The following is a 26,315-nucleotide window of genomic DNA, read 5'->3' on the forward strand; positions in this document are numbered from 1 at the left end:
AAGTATAGGCGCATGTTGCGGGAATACCTTTCTGACCACATCCCTGTCCTCTCCGACCCCTCTGCGCCCTACACGTATTGGGTGTCGAAGTTGGACCTGTGGCTTGAACTTGCCCTATATGCCTTGGAGGTGCTGTCCTGTCCTGCCGCCAGCGTCCTATCTGAGAGGGTGTTCAGTGCAGCCGGTGGCATCATCACTGACAAGCGCACCCGTCTGTCAGCTGAGAGTGCCGACCGGCTCACTTTGATAAAAATGAACCACCACTGGATAGAGCCTTCATTTTTGGGCCCACCTGTGTAAAGCACCCCAACATGAAACTCCATGTCTGTACTCAACCTCTCCAATTCCTCCGCATCCTCATACTCATCCACCATAAGCGTTGCACAATTCTGCTAATACTAGGCTCCCTCCACCCTGATTTCCCCCAACTCTGCTGGTTAGAGGCTCCCTCCACCCTGCTTTCCCACAACTCTGCTGGTTAGAGGCTCCCTCCACCCTGATTTCCACCAACTCTGCTGGTTAGAGGCTCCCTCCACCATGAATTGGTCCAAACTGGGCTGTTTAGCGGCTCCCTCCACCATGAATTGGTCCAAACTGGGGTTTTTAGAGGCTCCCTCCACCATGAATTGGTCCAAACTGGGCTGTTTAGAGGCTCCCTCCACCATGAATTGGTCCAAACTGGGGTTTTTAGAGGCTCCCTCCACCATGAATTGGTCCAAACTGGGCTGGTTAGAGGCTCCCTCCACCATGAATTTGCCCAAACTGGGGTTTTTAGAGGCTCCCTCCACCATGAATTGGTCCAAACTGGGGTTTTTAGAGGCTCCCTCCACCATGAATTGGTCCAAACTGGGGGTTTTAGAGGCTCCCTCCACCATGAATTTGCCCAAACTGGGCTGTTTAGAGGCTCCCTCCACCATGAATTTGCCCAAACTGGGCTGTTTAGAGGCTCCCTCCACCATGAATTGGTCCAAACTGGGGTTTTTAGAGGCTCCCTCCACCGTGAATTGGTCCAAACTGGGGGTTTTTAGAGGTTCCCTCCACCATGAATTTGCCCAAACTGGGCTGTTTAGAGGCTCCCTCCACCATGAATTGGTCCAAACTGGGGTTTTTAGAGGCTCCCTCCACCATGAATTGGTCCAAACTGGGGGTTTTTAGAGGCTCCCTCCACCATGAATTTGCCCAAACTGGGCTGTTTAGAGGCTCCCTCCACCATGAATTGGTCCAAACTGGGGTTTTTAGAGGCTCCCTCCACCATGAATTGGTCCAAACTGGGGTTTTTAGAGGCTCCCTCCACCATGAATTGGTCCAAACTGGGGTTTTTAGAGGCTCCCTCCACCATGAATTTGCCCAAACTGAGCTGTTTAGAGGCTCCCTCCACCATGAATTGGTCCAAACTGGGGTTTTTAGAGGCTCCCTCCACCATGAATTGGTCCAAACTGGGGGTTTTTAGAGGCTCCCTCCACCATGAATTTGCCCAAACTGGGCTGTTTAGAGGCTCCCTCCACCATGAATTGGTCCAAACTGGGGTTTTTAGAGGCTCCCTCCACCATGAATTGGTCCAAACTGGGGGTTTTTAGAGGCTCTCTCCACCATGAATTTGCCCACACTGGGCTGTTTAGAGGATCCCTCCATCATGAATTGGTCCAAACTGGGGTTTTTAGAGGCTCCCTCCACCATGAATTGGTCCAAACTGGGGTTTTTAGAGGCTCCCTCCACCATGAATTTGCCCAAACTCTGCTGGTTAGAGGCTCAATCCACCCTGATTTACAAAACAAATGTTGGTGCCAACCTCAACTTATTACAAGGGCCAAATTCACTGCTGGTGACAAGCTCTCCTCACTGCAAGTGCCAAATACACATGTTTCAAGGTGTTTTCCTACTGTCAGAGAGTTGGTATTGAGTGTGTAAAGTGTGTAGTTGTTAGGCTGTGATGTTGGGGTAATAGAGGGTCTTTGGTGTGTTAGATGCCCCCAGACATGCTTCCCCTGCTGTCCCAGTGTCATTCCAGAGGTGTTGGCATCATTTCCTGGGTTGTCTTAGTGGACTTGGTGACCCTCCAGACACGGATTTGGGTTTCCCCCTTAACGAGTATCTGTTCCCCATAGACTATAATGGGGTTCGAAACCCGTTCGAACACACGAACATTGAGCGGCTGTTCGAATCGAATTTCGAACCTCGAACATTTTAGTGTTCGCTCATCTCTACAGGTGACGGTTAGCACTAAATAGGTGCCTAGATGATGATAATCTCACTGATACTGTAGCTGATAACAATGTTGTATAGAGTAAATACCTTCTTCCCCCCTACTGTTTTGATGCTGTTCACACTGCCCTAAAGCGTCCACTCAATAGCAAAGTTAACCTGACACCTAAACATATAACTAGTGTCCCTGTCCATTTGATAAATATGCCATTCTATAGGGTTCACACTAGATATGCTGTAAATAATTAATCTCTCAAGGAGGTCACCTGTTAAGTTGTGATTATCACTCCCCTAAGCTGAACTACCCTGCAGTATCTAGGAACATTGCAAAAAAGCTATATCTCTATAGTGTTCCCTACTTTTCTTATTGAGTTATGTATTCTAATTTTAGCCCTAGCTATACCGTTGAAAGATTTTAGCTGACCATATTTGACATTAAAAGTTATGTTTTATGCTAAGTGTTGTTTGTTATAAGAGAAAGTGTAGCAGTCAGTGCCCATAGAGATTGACAATACATGTTCAGGTTTTTTTTAACCTATAAATTATATCTACATTTTCATATCTAATATTCCCAGTAATTTATTAAAAAGAATAAAATTTAAGCTTAAGGGGTTAAGCTTAGATTACCTAAATCAATTTATCCAGGACAACCACTTTAAATATAGAATATGACACTGTTATTAGAGATGAGCGAGTACTGTTCGGATCAGCCGATCCGAACAGCACGCTCGCATAGAAATGAATGGATGTAGCCGGCACGCGGGGGGTTAAGCAGCCGGCCGCCGTCAAAGCGGAAGTACCAGGTGCTTCCTTTCATTTCTATGGAGCGTGCTGTTCGGATCGGCTGATCCAAACAGTACTCGCTCATCTCTAACTGTTATGGCTTCGAGGAACTAATCTATCCAGTTTCTAGTTCATTAAAGCAAACATAGCCATGTAAGTGGGGGCAGTGGAAAAAGAATTCTGCTGGACCAGGTAGGTAAGTAAATAAATACTTCCCTGTCAACCCTTTAATAAAAGTTGATCATTACATTTAATTTACTCCAAAAAAATGAAATTCATAAAATACAACTTGTCCCACAATTAACAAGCTCTCTTACAGTTATACTAGCGTGAATAAAGTCGCATATAATGAAACGCACAAATGAAAAACTTTAGAAAATTGCTTGTTCCATAAGAATAAAGTGAACACTCTGGTTGAAATCTACTAAGAAAGACGAACAATATATTATTCATGGTTTTTTTTTTTTCAATTTGACTTTTCACATATGCAAATTTACTCACTTCTATATTTACCCTTCAAATATAGCTGTTTGATTAATAGTAAAGCTGCCAATACGAGAAGCAAAGTGACACGACAAGTAGCAAGGATGAGAGTGTACAGAAGGCGCTGGTCATGAAATGTCTACATTATATATGGTTCAGTTTCTGCTAATTCTGCACCTTCCCAGCAATTATGCAAATTTTGAACCTTTATGATTTCTGTTATAATACATCTTTTTGTAGCTGAAAAATGTATGCAATTGGCAAACATGAGAATTGGCATCATATACCAAATTCATTTATCACATCAGCAGCCTTTTTGTCAGTCAGAGACAGTGCTGTGGACTTCTCATGGGACTCATTTAGAAGCTGCAGCAATTACAGGATTATACGTATAATGCCAAGAAGTAGTTGTTGTAAGGGTGTAAAGAAAATGATATTTCTTATAAGTTTAATTATCATTTTATAATACACTGCAATAAAAGTAAACATCAAGACAACTGACTTTAAAGTCTATGTTCAGTGACTTATGTAAAACATACAACATGCAGTGTGGCAGAAATGACATGAGGGTAGGAAGGAGCGAACCACTTAGGATGGAACCAGATTTCTGAATTTTCCTAATAGTTTTGTGTTTGTCATCTACCAAACACTATCATATTCTGAGGTCTCCTCAGATACCAGAGTATAATAAGCAGAAGTCCGGGGGAGTATAAGTAGTTACACTTACCTTACCTCACCTCTCCTGGGATTCCTTGTGGGATTGGGTATTCTTTTAAAGCCTCTTCCAGCCTCCATATCTGTGCATCAGTTCTTCTTCCTGGTTTTTGTACACTGCAAACTGTCCTCTTTTAAGTCAAAGTCTCCTTAATGAGACATAGTACCCCTTCTCCCCACATCGAGGACCTCTCACCTAGCCGGACAATACTGAATACTGTGCTTAACACAATACTAATAATAATAATAATAATAATAATAATAATATTCTTATTTTATATAGCACCATTAATTCCATGGTGCTTTACATTTGGGGGTTATATACAGTACAGAAAATATACAGGCAAATATAAAACTAACAGTGACCGACTGGCACAGTGGGGTAGAGGGCCCTGCCCGCGAGGGCTTACAATCTATGAGGGAAGGGGGGTAGAGACAGAAGGAGAGGGGTAGACTGTGCAGATGGCGATGTTGTGATAGTGTTATTGGAGGTTGTAGGCCTTCCTGAATAGGTGAGTCTTCAGGGCCTTCTTGAAGCCTGTGATTGTGTGGTCAGTCTTATGTGTCTTGGTAAGGAGTTCCAGAGTATGGGGAATGCACGGGAGAAATCTTGGAGACGCTTGTGTGAGGAGCGGATGAGAGCAGAGCGGAATAAGAGGTCATTGGAGGATCTGAGGTTACGTGTGGGCAGGTAGAGGGAGATTAGGTTGGAGATATAAGGAGGGGAAAGGTTGTGGATGGCTTTGTATGTTAATGTTAGTCAATGTGAAGTCAATTTGCTGGGCTATGGGTAGCCAGTGCAGGGACTGGCAGAGGGGAGCAGCTGATGAAGATCGGGGGGAGAGGTGAATTAAGCGAGCAGCGCAGTCTAAGGTGGACTGGAGGGGGGGCGAGGCATTAGCTGGGAGTCCTTGGAGAAGGGTGTTGCAGTAATCTAGGCGGGAGATTGAGGGCCTGGATTAGTGTCTTAGTCGTTTCAGGGGTGAGGAAGGAGCGGATTCGGTGGATGTTCTTGAGTTGGAAGGCGGCAGGAAGTGTTGAGGATTTGAACGTGTGACTTGAAGGATAGGTCGGGGTCCAGTGTTACTCCAAGGCATCGGGCCTGTGGGACAGGGGTAAGTGTGGTTCCGTTGACTTTGATAGATGGGTCAGGTGGAGGGGTCATACGGGGTGGGGCAAAGATGATGAACTCGATTTTCTTCATATTGAGTTTGAGAAAGCGAGAGTAGAGGAAGGAGGCTACAGCCGTTAAACAATCTGGAATTCTGGCCAGCAGAGAGGTAATGTCTGGTCCAGAGATGTAGATTTGGGTGTCGTCGGCATAGCAGTGGTACTGAAAGCCATGAGATTCTATGAGTTGGCCCAGGCCAAGGGTGTAGATGGAGAACAGAAGGGGTCCTAGGACAGAACCTTGGGGGACACCTACAGAGAGAGGGCGAGGTGAGGAGATGGTGTGTGAGTGGGAGACGCTGAATGTGCGGTCGGTGAGGTAAGAGGAGATCCAGTAATGGGCCAGGTCTGAGATACCAAGGGATGAGAAAATTTCTAACAGGAGGGACTGGTCGACTGTGTCAAAGGCAGAGGAGAGGTCAAGAAAGAGGAGGACAGAGTAATGGCGCTTGGCCTTGGCGGTTAGCAGGTCATTAGTGACTTTTGTTAGGGCAGTTTCAGTGGAGTGACGGGGTCTGAAGCCTGACTGTAGTCTGTCAAAGAGCAGGTTGAGATATAGGAGGAGAGTTCTGAGTGGATGTGCTGCTCAAGCAGTTTTGAGGCGTAGGGGAGCAGTGAGATGGGACGATAGTTGGCTGGAGAGGATGGGTCGAGAGACGGTTTCTTAAATTTCTTTACTGATGACTTGCAATAACTTCAAAACAGCTGTCTTAAGATGGGTTCCTCTTCCTATTGGAAGAGTTATTGGTAATTGTTGATCAGCAACTTTTTTCCTCCTCCTTTCTCCAGTAGTAATCACTTGCTCTTAATCTTTTTTTTTTTTTTTTTTTTTTTTGGACCATTTCAAAAATGCAACTTGTTCTGTTGCATTATCATCATGGCATGCTACATAAAAAATACAAAATACTAACAATGCTCAAACATGGTTTAATAAATGGCTAAAAACAAACCATCTTTGTTAGGGTAGGAAAAAAAAATCAGAAACAGAAATAGAATAATTAAAAATGCCACAAAAGTTTCTGCAAAAATATTCAAAAACTGTCAAAATGAGCAAAAGGGGATTCTCATTATAGTGAGTGATGAGATACCTTAAGATGAAGTGTTTCTGTGCATTCTGATGCTCTTGACAACCTGCTGTGCAGGAAACTGTGCTGACATTCTCTGAACATCTCATCCCACTGTATCCTATAGAAGATATGCCCTCCTCAAACATACAGTATATCACGTGTAACGCTACAAGTGATCATGGTGCTTTTTGTAGTCATCTGTTTCTTCAATATTTTTCTGGTCTTCTTTACTATTACAGTATCACAGTATCTTAGCTGCTGTCAGCAATTCCCATTATTTCATTGCCTCCATATACTGTACTGCCTAGTGCTAAAAGTGACCATGCGATCAATGCAATTTCTTTGAATTATTGCTATGTAATAAAGTGGCTGAATGTAAGTTGTGGCGATACACAATAATGATGTAACCATTGTGTCAGTAAAATGGCACCTTAATGCTTAGATTATAAATGTAACATTTTACAAGAAAAATCTCAGTCTATAAAATCTCTAAATTGGAAGGAAAGTTATTTATGTTCAAGACACCATGCCTTGGGAACTAAAAGCATATTATGATTTTCTCTAATAACGCTATTTATTTTCATTATTTTGCTCACAGAAAGAATAGTGTAGGTTTTCCAGCTGCCCATGAGTATTCCACAATGGTCCTTAATATCCATTACTATTGTCTCTGAGCTAATTAAAGGCAATGGAATCGCTTCTGTTTGGGTGCACAACTGAACAATTTGTTTTTAAAACGGTTGTAGCACTTTAAGTAATAAGCATATTGCTACAGCCATAATATATCACGCGGCATCACGTAAGCAAAATAAATGATTGCTCAGTATATTAGCTAAGGCTTTCTTTCTACACAGAGATACAATAGTCTAGCCGATCGGTCAGGCAGAGCACGGGGGGATAGCAATAAGAAAAGATAACACATGCCTACACATACAAATATTGTACAGTTATTTAGGAGAGAAATTGCCAGTTTGGCTTTTATACAGGGTATAAAAGATATTCTGATGGATAAGTATAAAAAATAGGTGTGAGAAGAAATGAGAGAAGCTGGTTTTTGATCAAACCCTTTACTCTGCATTTGATCCCAGTCTTTTTGCAAGATAAGTTATTATTACCTGTCACAGAAATCTCAAAACTCATATGTATATAAAAATGAAATCAGTAATAGTTGGGGAGCCGATTCACTTTAAATTGGTTTCAATCAGAAATTTCCAAAAGTTTGGAATTCAGAATCCATGAAATACTATTACCCCAGAGTACAGTAAGTGGAGGCCCAGGGGAGGTGAGTGAAAATTACAAACACTAATATCCATCTTGTCTGTTCTCTCCAGGTTCTTGGTTTTGTGCCGTTGCTGTGCCCCACGTGACAGCTTAGGCCCAATCACACCCACCCTGAGTGATCCCTGTGTAGGTGATTTCAGTCAGAGGCCACAAGACGCCTGAAGAGAATTCATGGAGACTGCCAAGATGCCCATGAGAGGGGAGGCAAGGTGACTATAAATGTTTGATATTTTTCCTCACCTCCCATGGGCCTCCACTGATTATACTCTGGGGTCTGAGAAAAAGAGCTATTATGTCTTGACTTTATTCTAAGATTATACTACTAGGTTATAGGAAAACCAGGCAATGATCTATATTGAGCTACCTACCAAAACGTAGCACTAGAATAAATTCCCGTTTTTCAATGAGGACTTCTTTGCATATTCCTTTAACAGAATTTTTCGTAGGCCATACATGGCCTAATCCATTCCTACCTACTCAGCCCAACCCATGATCCATAGTATATATTAACCCCTCCATGCTTCTTCCAGCAAGATGGCCCCCTCCTCTTGTACTGCTCCTCTACTCCTTCTCAGCAGCAATGAGACACCTCTACTGCGTATGCATGACCACCCCAGGGATATGGGTAAATATACATCATTAATTAGAAAGTAGGAAGGTGTTTAGAGTAGTGCGGAAATTTGAAGTTATCCCGGACAACCCCTTTAATATGCCCTTACAGAAAAACTTTGCTTCATTCACTTTAATCATGATTTAGCCCTTTGAGTATTTTTTTTTTTAGAAAAATTTGTGAAATTAAAAATATAATTGCTATTTACTCGTAAAATGTTTATTTGGTCTGCTCTGATTTGGGATATTTACTGTTTATTTTGAAGGCACATTAAAATATACAATGTACAGCATTTTACTTCACAACCATCAGAAAGATAAAACAGAGTGTTCCATAGTTTTATGAACTATACCTGGTTGAATGCCAAATAATAACCCTGAAATTAGTTTTTGCTGTTTCGATCTTTCATAGACCGCTCTAATTTCAACTGTTATTAAAGTGAAGCACAGTTTAGAAAACACTTTTTACAGCACAGTAAAGGATTGTTTAAATATCAATTTTCTTATATAATTTTTTTATTACAGTCATTCCCAATAGAAGCAAATGGAGTCCAATTATATTATATTCACACTTGAATCCCTCACTGGTCCACTGGAACATTTTATCAAACACAGGAAAGATGTACTTGGATCCAACATTGCATGCATAAAGTCATCAGTTTATTCCCCTTTCATTAAAACTACAATGTCAGCAGCTAATAAACATAGGAGAGAGATACAACCATCGCTGTTCTGATAGGTATTTGGACTTAATTTACTTTGTCGATCATACTAAACATGTGAGTAAAAACTTACCATCCATAGCGCCAATTATTTGTGCATGGGTGGTACATTCCATAATGTAAAACTAGACACTAAGACATACACAACACAATATATAGTATATAATAAAAATCCCAATCACAACATATACAGATAAACTAATAAGGGTAAATACTAGAGATGAGCGAACACTAAAATGTTCGAGGTTCGAAATTCGATTCGAACAGCCGCTCAATGTTCGTGTGTTCGAACGGGTTTCGAACCCCATTATAGTCTATGGGGAACAGATACTCGTTAAGGGGGAAACCCAAATCCGTGTCTGGAGGGTCACCAAGTCCACTATGACACCCCAGGAAATGATGCCAACACCTCTGGAATGACACTGGGACAGCAGGGGAAGCATGCCTGGGGGCATCTAACACACCAAAGACCCTCTATTACCCCAACATCACTGCCTAACAACTACACACTTTCCACATTCAAAAAAACCTCTATCAAAGTGGGAAAATACCTGGAAACCTTCTTTACTCCCCAAATGGATGGACACAAACCCCAATTTAAGCTCAACAAACAGTAACAACCACCCCTTTAAATCACGTTCCCCATGACAACCACAAATGGAATAGGCAATGGGAATTCCAAAAGCCCTCACCCTTAACTGTCATTTTGAGTGTGTGTGTGTGTGTGTGTGTGTGTGTGTGTGTGTGTGTGTGATGTGGTAAGACCTTCCAAAATTCACTTTTCTAGCCCTTAACATGAGCCCTTCCAAACAAAGTTACATGACCTTAAGCTGAGCTACCAGCAGAGATTGAGGCCCTTGGCATGAGTAGAGCCTTGCACCAGCAGTGTTTTTGGCACTTAGGGTGAGTTGAGCCTTGTACCAGCGTGTGTCCCTTAACATCAGGCGGGCCCTAAGTTCTGCGCTTTGCACAAAAGTTCCACATTAACTAGGCTGAATGGTACAAAGATTAGTAGGCCCGAGAACCAGGAACAGGTCTTGCAATGGCTGTCGGATAACGCTTAAAGCACATTGTCCACCAGCCAGTCAGCCTCTACCTCCTCTTACCCAACAGTCTTGTCCTCCTTCCACCCAAAATTCCCAATCTTCTCAGAACAATAACCCCAACTGTCCCTGCTCCCCAGAGCTGTTCTCCCTTCCTTTGACTGTACCGCAACCTGCCCCTCCATTTCGCGATTCCACGGACCTAACAGACGAGTATCTGTGTCCAGATGCTCAAACACTAGAGTCTCCTCCATTCCATCTCCGGTCGATTTGGTGGCGGATGACCAGCAACCCACCCTCATCGACGACGATGAGACGCAGTTGCTGTCAGGGCAGCCAGTTGACATGCGCATTGTGCAGGAGGAGGAGGCGAGACAGGAGTTGGAAGAGGAGGTGGTGGACGACGAGGACACCGACCCCACCTGGACAAGGCGGATGTCAAGCTGGGAAAGTAGTGTGGATGTTGAGGCAGGTGCAGCACCAAAAAGGGTAGCTAGAGGCAGAGACATGTCCAGAGGCAGAGGTCAGCTGCTTTGCCGAAGCCAGGCCAGACCCGGAATGTCCGAAGATGTTCCCTTTTGTACCCAGCCCAGAAAAACTCCCCCATCGAGGGCACGTTTCTTGAAGGTGTAGAGTTTTTTCAAGGAATGCGCCGAGGACAGATATAGTGTCGTCTACACAATTTGCCTCTCGAAATCGAGTAGGGGCCCTGAGAAGAGCAACCTGTCCACCACTTCAATGCACCGTCATTTGGAATCCAAGCAATGGAATCAGTGGCAGGCAGCAACGGCAGGACAAACGTCGCCCGCCGTTCATGCCACTGCCTCTGCTCACAGTGCTGGCGATGCACTCCAGAGGACGAGCCAGGACATCACTTCATCTGCCTCCGCCACTTTGTTGACTTCTCCCTCATCCTCCCCTGTTTCTGTCTTATCTCCTTCTCCTGCACCATCAAAGGCACCATCAGGCGCTTCTTTACAACAACCCACCATCTCTCAGACATTGGAGCGCCGGCAGAAATACACCGCTAACCACCCACCCACGCAAGCCTAGAACGCCAACATCGCTAAACTGCTGGCCCAGGAGAGGTTGGCGTTCCGGCTTGTTGAAACTCCCGCCTTCCCGGACCTGATGGCAACTGTGGCACCTCACTATGCCGTCCCTAGCCGTCTCAACTTCTCCCGGTGTGGCGTCCCCGCCTTGCACCAGCACGTGTCACTCAACATCAGGTGGGCCCTTAGTTCCGCGCTTTGCTGCAAGGTCCACTTGACCACCGACACTTGGACAAGCGCCTGTGGTCAGGGATGCTGCAGTGCTTATCTTTAATGACAGGCAGGGTGAATGTGGTGGAGTCTGTTCCCCGGGTGCAAACTGGGGTGGCCTATCTCCTCTCCCAGGCCAAAATTCATGGCAGGAGTAGACTGAAACCCTACGACGCTGCAACCTCCACCACAGCTACTAGCGGCAAACGCTAAAACACTGGTGTGGGGAGACGTCAGCAGGCGGTGCTGAAGCTCATCAGCTTGGGGGACAGACAGCACAGTGCCTCCGAGGTCAGGGATGCCATCCTGGCTGAGATGGCATTTTTTTTTCCCTGCTACACCTGGGGCCTGGCATTTTTACGCCTGTGATAATGGCTGGAACCTGGTAGCGGCTCTGGAGCTTGCCAGCCTCCAACACGTTCCATGTTTGGCCCACGTCTAACCTAGTGGTGCAAAGTTTTTTAAAAACATACCCAAATGTACCGAAGCTACTGTTGAAAATGCGGCGCTTGTGCGCCCACTTTTGCAAGTGCACAGGAGTCGCTGCTAGCCTAAAAACACTCTAGCAAGGCCTACATCTGTCCAAACACAGGCTGTTGTCCGTCATTCACACACGCTGAAACCCTACAATACCATATCTTGAGCAGGGTGTGTGAGCTGCACAGACCTTTGATGGAGTTCCATCTACAAAACCCAAGGGTTCCTCAAAGTCAGCAACCAAAGTTTCTGCACCATGAGTTTCCAGGGGTGGCAGAGTTATGGCTAGGGGAAGAGGCATGGATAGGGATGATGTCTAGGGGCAAAAGCAGTGTGGATGTGGAGGCAAGCTAAGCAGGAAAAACTGGGGGTACAAGCTAAGGCATGGACTGGGGTGATGTCTAGGGGCAAAAGCAGTGTGGATGTGGAGGCAAGCTAAGCAGGAAAAACTGGGGATACAAGCTAAGGCATGGACTGGGGTGATGTCTAGGGGCAAAAGCAGTGTGGATGTGGAGGCAAGCTAAGCAGGAAAAACTGGGGGTACAAGCTAAGGCATGGACTGGGGTGATGTCTAGGGGCAAAAGCAGTGTGGATGTGGAGGCAAGCTAAGCAGGAAAAACTGGGGGTACAAGCTAAGGCATGGACTGGGGTGATGTCTAGGGGCAAAAGCAGTGTGGATGTGGAGGCAAGCTAAGCAGGAAAAACTGGGGGTACAAGCTAAGGCATGGACTGGGGTGATGTCTAGGGGCAAAAGCAGTGTGGATGTGGAGGCAAGCAAAGCAGGGAAAATGGTGGCTAGAGGCAAAGGGATGTCCATAGGCAGCAAGGGCAAAGATGCAAAACTCTCCCGTTTCAAGAATTTTCCTGACTTGTTTCCCCACAAAACATTCCTGGGAGGAGGGCTGAAACACCACCCTCCTCCTCCTCCGCTGTTAGATTTACCCCAGCTACGAGCTGAAAACGCTGCAACACTGGTGTGGGGAGACGTCAGCAGGCTGGGCTGAAGCTCATCAGCTTGGGAGACGGACAGCACACTGCCTCTGAGGTCAGGGATGCCATCCTGGATGAGATGGCAATTTGTTTATCCCCGCTGCCCCTGGGGCCAGGTTTTTTAGCTTGTTGGAGGGCTCTGGAGCTTGCCAGCCTCCAACACGTTCCATGCCTGGCCCACATGTTCAATGTAGTGGTGCAATGATTTTTAAAAACATACCCCAAATTAGCTGAGCTAAGGGTGAAAGTGCGGCACTTGGACACCCACTTTCCCAAGTCTACAGTACCTGGAGCTAGCCGCAATACACTCCAGCAAGGCCTACATCTGCCTGAAGCACCTACTGTTGTGCGAGGTCACCACACGCTCTAACCCTAGATACCGTATGTTCAGCAGGGTGTGTGAGCAGCAGAGACCTTTGATGGAGTACCAGCTACAAAACCCAAGGGTTCCTCAGAGTCAGCTCCCTCACTTTCTGCACCATGAGTTTCCATGGGTGGCAGACTTATGGCTAGAGGCACAGGCATGGATAGGGGTGATGTGTAGGGGCAAAAGCAGTGTGGATGTGGAGGCAAGCTAAGCAGCAAAAACTGGGGGTACAAGCAGCCGGTGACATCATCACTGACAAGCACAGCTGTCTGTCAGCTGACAGGCTGACTTTCACCAAAATGAACAGACAATGGATAGACTCATCATATACATGTCAGTTACATGACAAATTTAGTGCAATTTGCAAGTCCAAGATGGTTTGGAGATCTGCGGAGAGGAATCTCACCACCTCTTGCGGGTGCCATCATTTGGAAGGCAAGCCCTGGGCTCAGTGGGTGAGAGCAAGCGCAGGATAATCGTCGTTTGGCCTGGCGGCCACTGCCTCTTCCACTGTTGACAGGGCTGGCGCTGCAGTCCAGACCAGGAGCCAGGACACCTCCACATCTGCCTCTGACACTTTGGGGAGTTCACCCTTATCCTCACCTTTTCCTGCCATTTCTCCTTTTGCCCGCGCCATCATGCGCCTCTTCCCAGCAACTCCCCATCTCCCAAGCCTTTCATTTCATGCTAAAGTACAGCGCAACCCACCCACATGCCCAAGGCTTCAACGGCCTCATCTCAAGAAATCTGGCCCAGGAGATGTTGGAATCCCGGCTGGGGGACACTCTGCCCTTTTTGGGCAGAGTGTCTACTGCGCCACCGCACTGTGCCGTCCACACCAGCACTTTCCCCCAAACATGAGGCGGTCCCTAAATTCAGCGCTTAGCCCTAAAGTTCCATGTGACCAGTTACGAATGGACAAGTGCATGCGGACAGGGACGCTACCTTTCAATTTGGGCACAGTGGTTGAATGTAGTTGAGGCGTGGACCGGGTCGCAAAATGTGGTGGCCTGACTTGTCTCCCCACACAACATTCCTGGGAGGAGGGCTGAAACACCACCCTCCTCCGCTGTTAAATTGACCCCAGCTACGAGCTGGAAACGCTGCAACACTGGTGTGGGGAGACGTCAGCGGGCCGTGCTGAAGCTCATCAGCTTGGGGGCCAGACAGCACACTGCCTACAAAGTGAGTCATGCCATCCTCGATGAGACGGCAATGTGGTTTTTGCCACTGCACCTGGGCCCAGGCATGTTGTCATGTGTGATAATGGCCGTAACCTGGGATTGGCTCTGTAGCTTGGCAGCCTGCAACATATTCCATGCCTGGGCCACGTTTTTAACTCATTGCTGCTAATCTTTTGAAAAAGGTACCCCAATGTTCCTGAGCTACTGGTGAAAGTGTGGCGCTTGTGCGGATAGTTTTTAAAGTGTATAGTTGCCGCTGCTAGCCTCTATGCACTCCTACAACGCCTGTACCTGCTGGAACAACGGCTGTTGTGCGACGTCTCCACACTGCTGGCACTAAACATATCATGTGTTGAGCAGAGTGTGTGAGCAGCACAGACCTTTGATGTAGTTCCAACTCCAAAACCCTCGGGTTCGTCAAAGTCAACTCCCTCAGTTGCTCAACCATGAGTGGCCATGGGTGGCAGACTTATGTGAAATCCCATCCCATCCATTGCACTGGACACGAAACATTAGCATGCGCTCAGCACAACTTCGGATATGGCAGATGCGTTAAGCAGGGTGCAGGGTACAACACAGACCAGGCCCGAGCACCAGGAACAGGTGTTAGAAATACTGCAGCATCTGCCATTTCCTTCCAATTTTGGGGTTTTGGACCCGCCACCGACTTGTCTGGACCTAAGTGGGGATCATGAGACACAGTTGCCATCAAGGCAAGCTGTGGTCATGTGCGGTTTGCAGTAAGGGGGCAGTGCGCAATTGGAAGAGGAGTTGGTGGATGACGAGGCCACCGACCCCACATGGACAGGGGTGATGTCTAGGGGCTAAAGCAGTGTAGATGTAGAGGGAAGCTAAATCAACAAAAAACCTGGGTAGAAGCAAAGGCATAAACTGGGGTGATGTTTAGGGGTGAAAGCAGAGTAGATGTGGAGGGAAGCTAAGCAGCAAAAACAGTGGGTAGAAGCAAAGGCATGCAAAACTCTACCCTGTTGGAAGACTTATTCCTAGGTCTGGAACACGTTAATGGCCCCCCTGGACAAATTACTGCCACTCAGGGGCCTAGTGTCACCAGGAGGGACAAGTATAGGCGCATGTTGTGGGAATACCTGGGCGACACCAGCTCTGTCCTCTCCGATCCCTCTGTGCTCTACAGCCTAAACTTATTTTCTCATCTTTTTTTCTGAACTGCACATCTCTTGCCTGCTTCCTTTGGGATCTTAGAAATGGTGGTCCACTTCCACAGATGGTAACTTCAATAGACAGTGTAACGGGAGTAGCTGAGGGATCGCTGTCTTAACCACTTTTTGGCACAAAATTAACTTCCAAAGCCAAATATGGTGCAAGTATATGATGCAAGGACACCTACACACCTATCTCTGACACATTGGGGAGTTCACCCTCATGCGCCCTTTTGGCCTGCACCATCATGCGCCTCTTCCCAGCCACTCCACATTTCCCAAGCTTTTCATTGCAGGCAGAAGTACAATACAACCCACCCCCATGCCCAAGCCTGTAACAGCCTCATCGATAAACTGCTGGCCCTGGAGATGTTGGTGTTTGTTTATGCTTCTGGAGACCCAGGCCTTCCGTCAGCAGATGGCAGCTGGGGCACCTCCCTATGCTGGGCCTAGCCGTTACTACTTCTCTTGGTGTGCTGTCTCTGCCTTGCGCCTGCATGTGTCCCATAACATCAGTCGGGCCCAGAGCTCTGCGCTTTGCTGCAAGGTCCACTTGACCACCGACACATGGACAAGCGCCTGTGGTCAGGGATGCTGCAGTGCTTATCTTTAATGACAGGCAGGGTGAATGTGGTGGAGTCTGTTCCCCGGGTGCAAACTGGGGTGGCCTATCTCCTCTCCCAGGCCAAAATTCATGGCAGGAGTAGACTGAAACCCTACGAAGCTGCAACCTCCACCCCAGCTACTAGCGGAAAACACTGTAACACTGGCATGGGGAGATGTCAGTAGGCCGTGCTGAAACTGATCAGCTTGGGGGACAGACAGCACAGTGCCTCCGAGGTCAGGGATGCCATCCTGGCTGAGATGGCATTTTTTTTTCCCTGCTACACCTGGGGCCTGGCATTTTTGCGCCTGTGATAATGGCTGGAACCTGGTAGCAGATCTGGAGCTTGCCAGACTCAAACACGGTCCACGCATGGCCCACGTTTTCCAACTTGTTGGTGCCATGTTTCTTTGAAACCTACACCATTGTGCCTGATATACAGGTCAAAGTGGGGCCATTTTCGTAAGTGAGAACTAGCCTCTGCTAGGCAGAAAACATTCAGAGCACACTCCTCTCATCTTCGCACCGTTGGCTGGCAGAGGAAGACGAGGGGGTTGGAGTGGCATCTGATGTCCCTATCCCACACGAGGCTAGAGGGTGCACTTCAGTGCATCCCATTGCTTCACCACAAATGGTGTGAAGGGGAGTGGAAAATGGAGGAAATGGAGAGTGACCCTTACAGTTGGGGCCAGCAAAGGCATGCCAAGTAACACACTGGCACACATGGCTGACTTCATCTTGGGTTGCTTTTCAACACATATTTCACATCATGAAGAACAAATAATACTGGATTTTTTCAAGCCTCGAACCCCGGTCTAGGTCTAATGTCTGTTCCTTTCTTATATTAGGGGAGAGGGAAAAAAAATTACTTCAGTGATACGTTTAGCGTACATAGACTGACTATTAATGTGTATCCCACTTAGTGTTGTTAGGGTTACACACCGTCACAACCTGGCTAAAGCTTCTATAGCTGTTAATAAAGTCAACATAACTTTACGGTATCCAAAAAGACAGCTGGTACCGACAGAGAGCAAGACAAATGTCACCCAAAGCTGTGAGCTCTGAACACCCACAGTGACTTTGGCGTCATCATCATTATAAGGGAGCGGGTGGTAATAAATAACTTGGCAGTGCCTAAAACCCAAAAAGCTTATACAACTATATTTACATTAAGATACACAAATGAAACTTTTCAGTAGCATGTCATGAGACAAGCTGATAAGCTCTTCCTTTGTGCAGTGCTATTTGAAAGTTAAACGCTGCCTTTATTTTAATTCTGGAGAAGGTGCAGACATTAGATTTAGAACATGTTGTCTTCATTGTCCAAATCCTCTATATAGGTAACGTGTTTTTCGGGCCGAGCTGTCTGGGAACGAGCTGGTGCAGCACTGACAACCTGGGTGAATATGGCAAGAGCCTGAGATGTAGGGTGAATGAATCCCCAAATTATTTGTGGAATTCCCAGTGAGACAATGGCACTGTATACCAGTATTAAAAATTGTGGGTGCACATAACCCCCATATATTCTTTGAATTCCCAGTCAGACAATGGCACTGTATACCAGTAGTAAAAATTGTGGGTGCACATAACCCCCATATATTCTTTGAATTCCCAGTCAGACAATGGCACTATATACCAGTAGTAAAAATTGTGGGTGCACATAACCCCAATATATTCTTTGAATTCCCAGTCAGACAATGGCACTGTATACCAGTAGTAAAAATTGTGGGTGCACATAACCCCCATATATTCTTTGAATTCCCAGTGAGACAAAGGAACTGTATAGCAGTATTAAAAATTGTGGGTGCACGTAACCCCCATATATTCTTTGAATTCCCAGTCAGACAATGGCACTGTATACCAGTATTAAAAATTGTGGGTGCACATAACCCCCATATATTCTTTGAATTCCCAGTCAGACAATGGCACTATATACCAGTATTAAAAATTGTGGGTGCACATAACCCCCATATATTCTTTGAATTCCCAGTGAGACAAAGGAACTGTATAGCAGTATTAAAAATTGTGGGTGCACGTAACCCCCATATATTCTTTGAATTCCCAGTCAGACAATGGCACTGTATACCAGTATTAAAAATTGTGGGTGCACATAACCCCCATATATTCTTTGAATTCCCAGTGAGACAATGGAACTGTATAGCAGTAGCAAAAATTGTGGGTGCACGTAACCCCCATATATTCTTTGAATTCCCAGTCAGACAATGGCACTATATACCAGTATTAAAAATTGTGGGTGCACATAACCCCCATATATTCTTTGAATTCCCAGTCAGACAATGGCACTGTATACCAGTAGTAAAAATTGTGGGTGCACATAACCCCCATATATTCTTTGAATTCCCAGTGAGACAATGGCACTGTATACCAGTAGTAAAAATTGTGGGTGCACGTAACCCCCATATATTCTTTGAATTCCCAGTCAGACAATGGCACTATATACCAGTATTAAAAATTGTGGGTGCACATAACCCCCATATATTCTTTGAATTCCCAGTCAGACAATGGCACTGTATACCAGTAGTAAAAATTGTGGGTGCACATAACCCCCATATATTCTTTGAATTCCCAGTCAGACAATGGCACTGTATACCAGTAGTAAAAATTGTGGGTGCACATAACCCCCATATATTCTTTGAATTCCCAGTGAGACAATGGCACTGTATACCAGTAGTAAAAATTGTGGGTGCACATAACCCCCATATATTCTTTGAATTCCCAGTCAGACAATGGCACTGTATACCAGTATTAAAAATTGTGGGTGCACATAACCCCCATATATTCTTTGAATTCCCAGTGAGACAAAGGAACTGTATAGCAGTATTAAAAATTGTGGGTGCACGTAACCCCCATATATTCTTTGAATTCCCAGTCAGACAATGGCACTGTATACCAGTATTAAAAATTGTGGGTGCACATAACCCCCATATATTCTTTGAATTCCCAGTGAGACAAAGGAACTGTATAGCAGTATTAAAAATTGTGGGTGCACGTAACCCCCATATATTCTTTGAATTCCCAGTCAGACAATGGCACTGTATACCAGTATTAAAAATTGTGGGTGCACATAACCCCCATATATTCTTTGAATTCCCAGTGAGACAATGGAACTGTATAGCAGTATTAAAAATTGTGGGTGCACGTAACCCCCATATATTCTTTGAATTCCCAGTCAGACAATGGCACTATATACCAGTATTAAAAATTGTGGGTGCACATAACCCCCATATATTCTTTGAATTCCCAGTCAGACAATGGCACTGTATACCAGTAGTAAAAATTGTGGGTGCACATAACCCCCATATATTCTTTGAATTCCCAGTGAGACAATGGCACTGTATACCAGTAGTAAAAATTGTGGGTGCACGTAACCCCCATATATTCTTTGAATTCCCAGTCAGACAATGGCACTATATACCAGTATTAAAAATTGTGGGTGCACATAACCCCCATATATTCTTTGAATTCCCAGTCAGACAATGGCACTGTATACCAGTAGTAAAAATTGTGGGTGCACATAACCCCCATATATTCTTTGAATTCCCAGTCAGACAATGGCACTGTATACCAGTATTAAAAATTGTGGGTGCACATAACCCCCATATATTCTTTGAATTCCCAGTGAGACAAAGGAACTGTATAGCAGTATTAAAAATTGTGGGTGCACGTAACCCCCATATATTCTTTGAATTCCCAGTCAGACAATGGCACTGTATAGCAGTATTAAAAATTGTGGGTGCACGTAACCCCCATATATTCTTTGAATTCCCAGTCAGACAATGGCACTGTATACCAGTATTAAAAATTGTGGGTGCACATAACCCCCATATATTCTTTGAATTCCCAGTGAGACAATGGCACTGTATAGCAGTAGCAAAAATTGTGGGTGTACGTCACCCCAATATATTCTTTGAATTCCCAGTCAGACAATGGCACTATATACCAGTAGCAAAAATTGTGGGTGTATATAGCCCCAATTCTATTGCTAGGGGACTTGCAGGGTATTTCTGAGGTGAAGGTGGGGGGGCACACCGTTGGAACGGGGATTTGGGGTGTATATATGGGGTATACGGGAATACACTGTCAGTGTGTTCCATTCAGGATCCTGGGAAAGCTGGGTTGCGGCGATTGAGCCCGTCAGTGCCACGTTACACTGACAAGCTTCTCCCTGGAATTGAAGTTATATGTAAGCCCAATATATTCTTTGAATTCTCAGTGAGACAATGGCACTATATGGCAGTAGCAAAAATAGTGGGTGTATATAGCCCCAATCCTATTGCTAGGGGACTTGCAGGGTATTTCTGGGGTGAAGGTGGGGGGGCACACCGTTGGAACGGGTATCGGGGGTATATATCGGGTATACGGGAATACACTGACAGTGTATTCCATTCAGGATCCTGGGAAAGCTGGGTTGCGGCGATTGAGCCCGTCAGTGCCACGTTACACTGACCAGCTTCTCCCTGGAATTTAGCTCTTATAAGAGCTGTTGGTTGTCTTCTCCTTCCTATCCTAGCCTGTCCCTGCCTACCCAGAATCTAACCCCTAGCTAACTGGACGGAAACCTCCGTCCTCGGTGAATTGCAAGCTCAGAATGACGCGAAGCTGGGCGGCGCTGTTCTTTTAAATTAGAGGTCACATGTTTTCGGCAGCCAATGGGTTTTGCCTACTTTTTTCAACGTCACCGGTGTCGTAGTTCCTGTCCCACCTACCCTGTGCTGTTATTGGAGCAAAAAAGGCGCCAGGGAAGGTGGGAGGGGAATCGAGTAATGGCGCACTTTACCACGCGGTGTTCTATTCGATTCGAACATGCCGAACAGCCTAATATCCGATCGAACATGAGTTCGATAGAACACTGTTCGCTCATCTCTAGTAAATACATAAAATCCATATAAAATTCATATAGAAATTGGTTAAAAATTAGTGGAAAAAACCACGGCAGGTGTCTGAAACTGGGCCAGGTAAATGGAATGCACAAGGAAAAAATTTCGACAGGTTGTATTCCCTGGAAAATCAATGCAGCACAATTTTATCAATTTGTTACTAGAACTACTATAACAATGATACATTACTATAATAATACTTATAATAATAAGTAATACGTAAGTAATACTATATTTAAACCTCCTGGAAATTTGTGAGTCCCCATAGTTGCATAATCTCCGTAAAGAAATATAGCTGTTCTCCCTTATATATAGTTTAGTGCCCCTATAGAATTATAGTACCCCACAGATATACATAGTGCCCTTATATACATTCTATTGACCCCCTCTGTAATAATACACTGTCCAGTCCCCCAATACTTAAATAAATAAAATACTCTTCTCCATACTCACCTACAACCTAAACAATAGGATGGGGAAGAGACACCTCTACTCGCACACACTGCGAGCCAGTGATGTCATTAGGGGGTGCTGGCACACTCCTCCTGCTCTCTGCTGTCCTAAGCAAGTCTCAGGAGCATGTGCACAAACAAAAACACTGCATGAACACAGGAATGGAATATCAAGCTAAGCATTGTATAACATGAGCAAAAAAAGTGTACTCCAGCATGCCGAAATATATATAAAATTTAACTTTTACTTGGTGCAGTTAAAAACATTCCATGAGCAAGGATCCAAGCATTTACAAAAAAAGAAGCTTACATGTTTCGGGAGCTGTTGTGCGGTCCCTTAGTCATAGGGAAACGACCTGCTCTCTGCTAAGGATGAGGGGCGGCTGCTGGAGCAGCACTTCTGCTAATAGGTGAGAGTTAAAGCAGCGCTGTGTCCACAGAGCTGCCCCAATCCACCACACGCTTCCCCTGCCGGACTTCCGTAACGCTAAGCCAGGATGGTTCACATGCAGCTTGTCCTGGACTGGCTTAGGGTCAGTAAAAATGCTGCCCCCCGGCATAGTGCCGCTTGAGGCAGTTGCCTCAGGTCGCCTCATTAGAGGTGTCGCGCTGCATGTTCTTGTCACAAAGTTAGTTAAACAATACCATCAATGCTACAGACCTTAAACGTTATTAGGGTATTGACTTTTTAGAAGATAATAGACTTATACAACTGGAACTGGTACAAAATCCACCTCTGATATTACACTTTACTTTTTCACTTTCACCATAGTTCAGTTCCCATAGTTCATGCTTTATAGAACTTGCTCAATCTAAAGAAACAGACAGAACAATATCTATAAACCAGAATCCCTTTTACAATACCTTAAACAAAACCCAATAATTTTTTTTTGGGGGGGGGGTTTCTTGTAGCCTTTGGAGGAAGGCTCTGAGGAAGGAACATTGCGTTCCGAAACGCGTCTGCGTTTTTTAGGGGGTTTATTATTTTCCTTTTTTCTGTGCTATGTCATTTTTTGTTATTTTATGACATATTATCATTAAAAGTTATATTTTATCGGAGAGCTGCCGGACATCTTTTCTACATGTTTATTTAGCCTTTATTGGGGTTGGTCTGCAGAGGTCAGTAAACATGTACAAACACTCTGTTGACATAGGTGACACTATGCGCATGTCTAAGCACATCTTTTCCTATGTCCATCCTGTAAAACCAAAGGGGCCTGGACTTTGACTGTTTTGACATTTATGGCAGCCTCCATAAGGAAGGGAGATTTTGAAAGATTTGAGTTCAGCCTGTTCTAAATGCATTGTAGACAAAGGTTGTCATCTATCACTATTAAAAGTGAATTTTTTGTAATGACTATGGAATTCACATGGAAGAATTAAAGCTCTTAGATTAGGACCACATTGACATTGTGCATCAATTATTTTATCTATGATATTTTTCAATTTTAACATTTCACAAGACAAATGAAGTCCATTGGAGATGAGTCAACTTTACAATTCAGTTTTAGCTCAATAGTTAAAATTGGAATGCTACACTACAAAAATCTCAATGTAGTCCCTGCCTTAACAGGGCAGCACAGTGGCTCAATGGTCACCACTGCAGCACTTCAGTCCTGGGTTCAAAACATTGTTCAGATTTGGATGAGAACACATGGTCTGATTGTGGTTACTGCCCACCCACCGTAGTCAATGGCCACATGATTGTAAAGGCAAAGCCTGAGTATTAAACACAGCATCAAAATGGCATGTATGAAAGCAGAATCATTAAGGCTCAGAACATCGTCATGTTTCTCAATAACATAATAAGCTCCCAGTTAATTAAATTGCAACATCAATTAGAAATACAAAAAAAAAGCACCAAAAATAAAGTTGCCCTATTTTAATTTAAGTATACATCCTTCAAATCCGGATTCATTTAATTAAGTAAAGATTCCAGTTCTGTTACAGGTTATAGACTAATTATATTAGCATATCATTTGTGTATTTGAAGGCTACAATTTAACATGAATAATAATAAGATAATAATAAAAATGAATATTTCATAACCATCCCTTGACAATTTCTTAAGGTTAAAGGGAAAATTCCATTTGAGATAAAGCAGATCTCCTGTTCTACAAAAATGATAGATAGCCTGATAACCTTTGCATGAATGTATTCTGACATATATTATTAAACCTGCCACCAACTCATTTTTTTCCTTTTTAATTCTTTTGAAAATACCGACAAAAAATCCTTGCTACATTTTTGAAGATATACATGTTTTTTTTTTTTTCCCCATACTATGATTTTTCTGGTTAGAATAAAATGGATATAGTGAGTACAAATAAAAACTGAACATGAACATGAACAGCTCAAAATCTTGATTTATTCTTACAATCTTTTATTTTCATTTTACTACTTAAGCAAAAATTGGGTCATTGCACAAAGCACTTGCTGTGGATGGGAGTCCGTTAAGGAAGTTGAAATGATTAGAATAGATGCTAGATGTAGGTTCAAAAAGCATTTCTGTACAACTCAACTAGTTTTTGTTTAACCTGGATAAATGTCTTGAAAATATGATTTTTAAATAAATATTAATGTGTTTGCATTAATATTTAATGGAATTTTTCGACTTGAGACATTTATTGCCTATCAACAGGACATGATACCCTAGTGATCATAACAGGGGTTCCTGATTGCTGTACCAGAAGTCCCATAGAAATAAATAGAGTGGAGGCCGAACTTGCACTCTACCACAGTCTTATTCATATGGTGAACCCTTGGACCCATGTCCAGGTAATCACTGGGGGTCTCAGCAGTTGGACACCCAATAATCAGAAATGTACATTGGGTACGGAAAGTATTCTGACACCTTTAAATTTTTAACTCTTTGTTTCATTGCAGCCATTTGCTAGAAGCACAAAAGTTCATTTTATTTCTCATTAATGTACAGTCAGCCCCATCTTGACAGAAATAAAACAGAAATGTAGATATTTTTGTAAATTTATTAAAAAGAAAAACTGAAATATCACATGGTCATAAGTATTCAGGTCCTTTGCTATGACACTCATATTTAACTCACATGCTGACCATTTCCTTCTGATCCTCCTTGAGATTGTTCTACTTCTTCGTTTGGAGTCCAGCTGTGTTTAATTAAACTGCCTGGACTTGATTATTATTATTATTATTATTATTATTATTATTATTATTATTATTATTATTATTATTATTATTATTATTTATTTATATAGCACCATTAATTCCATGGTGCTTTACATTTGGGGGTTACATACAATACACAGAATATACAGGTAGCTATAATACTAACAATGACCGTCTGGCACAGTGGGCTAGAGGGCCCTGCCCACGAGGGCTTACAATCTATGAGGGAAGGGGGGTAGAGACAGAAGGAGAGGGGGAGACTGTACACATGGCAGTGCGGTGATAGTGTTATTGGAGGTTGTAGGCCTTCCTGAATAGGTGAGTCTTCAGGGCCTTCTTGAAGCCTGTGATTGTGGGGGTCAGTCTTATGTGTCGTGGTAAGGAGTTCCAGAGTATGGGGGATGCACGAGAGAAATCTTGGAGACGGTTCTGTGAGGAGTGGATGAGAGCAGAGTGGAGTAGGAGGTCATTGGAGGATATGAGGTTGCGTGTGGGCAGGTAGCGGGAGATTAGGTCAGAGATATATGGAGGGGACAGGTTGTGGATGGCTTTGTATGTTAGCGTTAGTAGCTTGAACTCAATTTGCTGGGCTTTAGGTAGCCAGTGGAGGGACTGGCAGAGGGCAGCAGCCGATGAAGATCGGGGGGGTGAGGTGGATTAAGCGAGTAGCGCAGTTTAAGGTGGACTGGAGGGGGGCAAGGGTGTTAGCTGGGAGTCCATGGAGAAGGGTGTTGCAGTAGTCTAGGCGGGAGATTATGAGGGCCTGGACGAGCATCTTGGTAGTTTCCTGGGTGAGGAAGGGGCGAATTCGGTAGATGTTCTTGAGCTGGCGGTGGCAGGATGTGTTGAGGGCTTGAATATGTGGCTTGAAGGATAGGTCAGAGTCCAGGGTTAGCCCAAGGCATCAGGCCTGTGGGGCAGGGGTAATTGTGGTTCCATTAACTTTGATAGATGGGTCAGGTGGAGGGGCCATACAGGATGGGCTGAAGATGATAAACTCTGTTTTCTCCATGTTGAGTTTGAGAAAGCGGGAGGAGAGGAAGGAGGCTACGGCCACTAAACAATCTGGAATTCTGGCCAGCAGGGAGGTAATGTCTGGTCCAGAGATGACTTGATTCGGAATGGCACACACCTGTCTATATACAGTAAGACCTCACAGTGCATGTCAGAGCAAATGAGAATCATGAGGTCAAAGGAACTGCCCAAGGAGCTCAGAGACAGAATTGAGGCAAGGGGCAGATCTGACCAAGTTTACAAAAGAATTTCTGCAGCACTCAAGGTTCCTAAGAGCACAGTGGCCTCCATAATCCTTAAATGGAAGAAGTTTAGGACAACCAGAACTCTTCCTAGACCTGTCCATCCAGCCAAACTGAACAATTGTAGGAGAAGAGCCTTGGTGAGGGAAGTAAAAAAGAACACAAAGAGCACTGTGGTCGAGCTCCAGAGATGCAGTAGGAAGATGGGAGAAAGTTTCACAGAGTCAACTATCACTGCAGCCCTCCACCAGTCGGGGCTTTATGGCAGTGTGGCCCGAAGGAAGCCCCTCCTCAGTGCAAGACATTAAAGCCCACAACTGGTCGGGTCCTGGCTATGGCTCCAGTTATCAGGGCAGATCCAGGAGATGTTGTAATGTTCTTAAATATTGTACATACATATACATTATTGGCCATGGTCACATTTTCTGA

This window comes from Leptodactylus fuscus, chromosome 4, assembly GCF_031893055.1.
Source record: "Leptodactylus fuscus isolate aLepFus1 chromosome 4, aLepFus1.hap2, whole genome shotgun sequence".
NCBI classification, from domain to species: Eukaryota; Metazoa; Chordata; class Amphibia; order Anura; family Leptodactylidae; genus Leptodactylus; species Leptodactylus fuscus.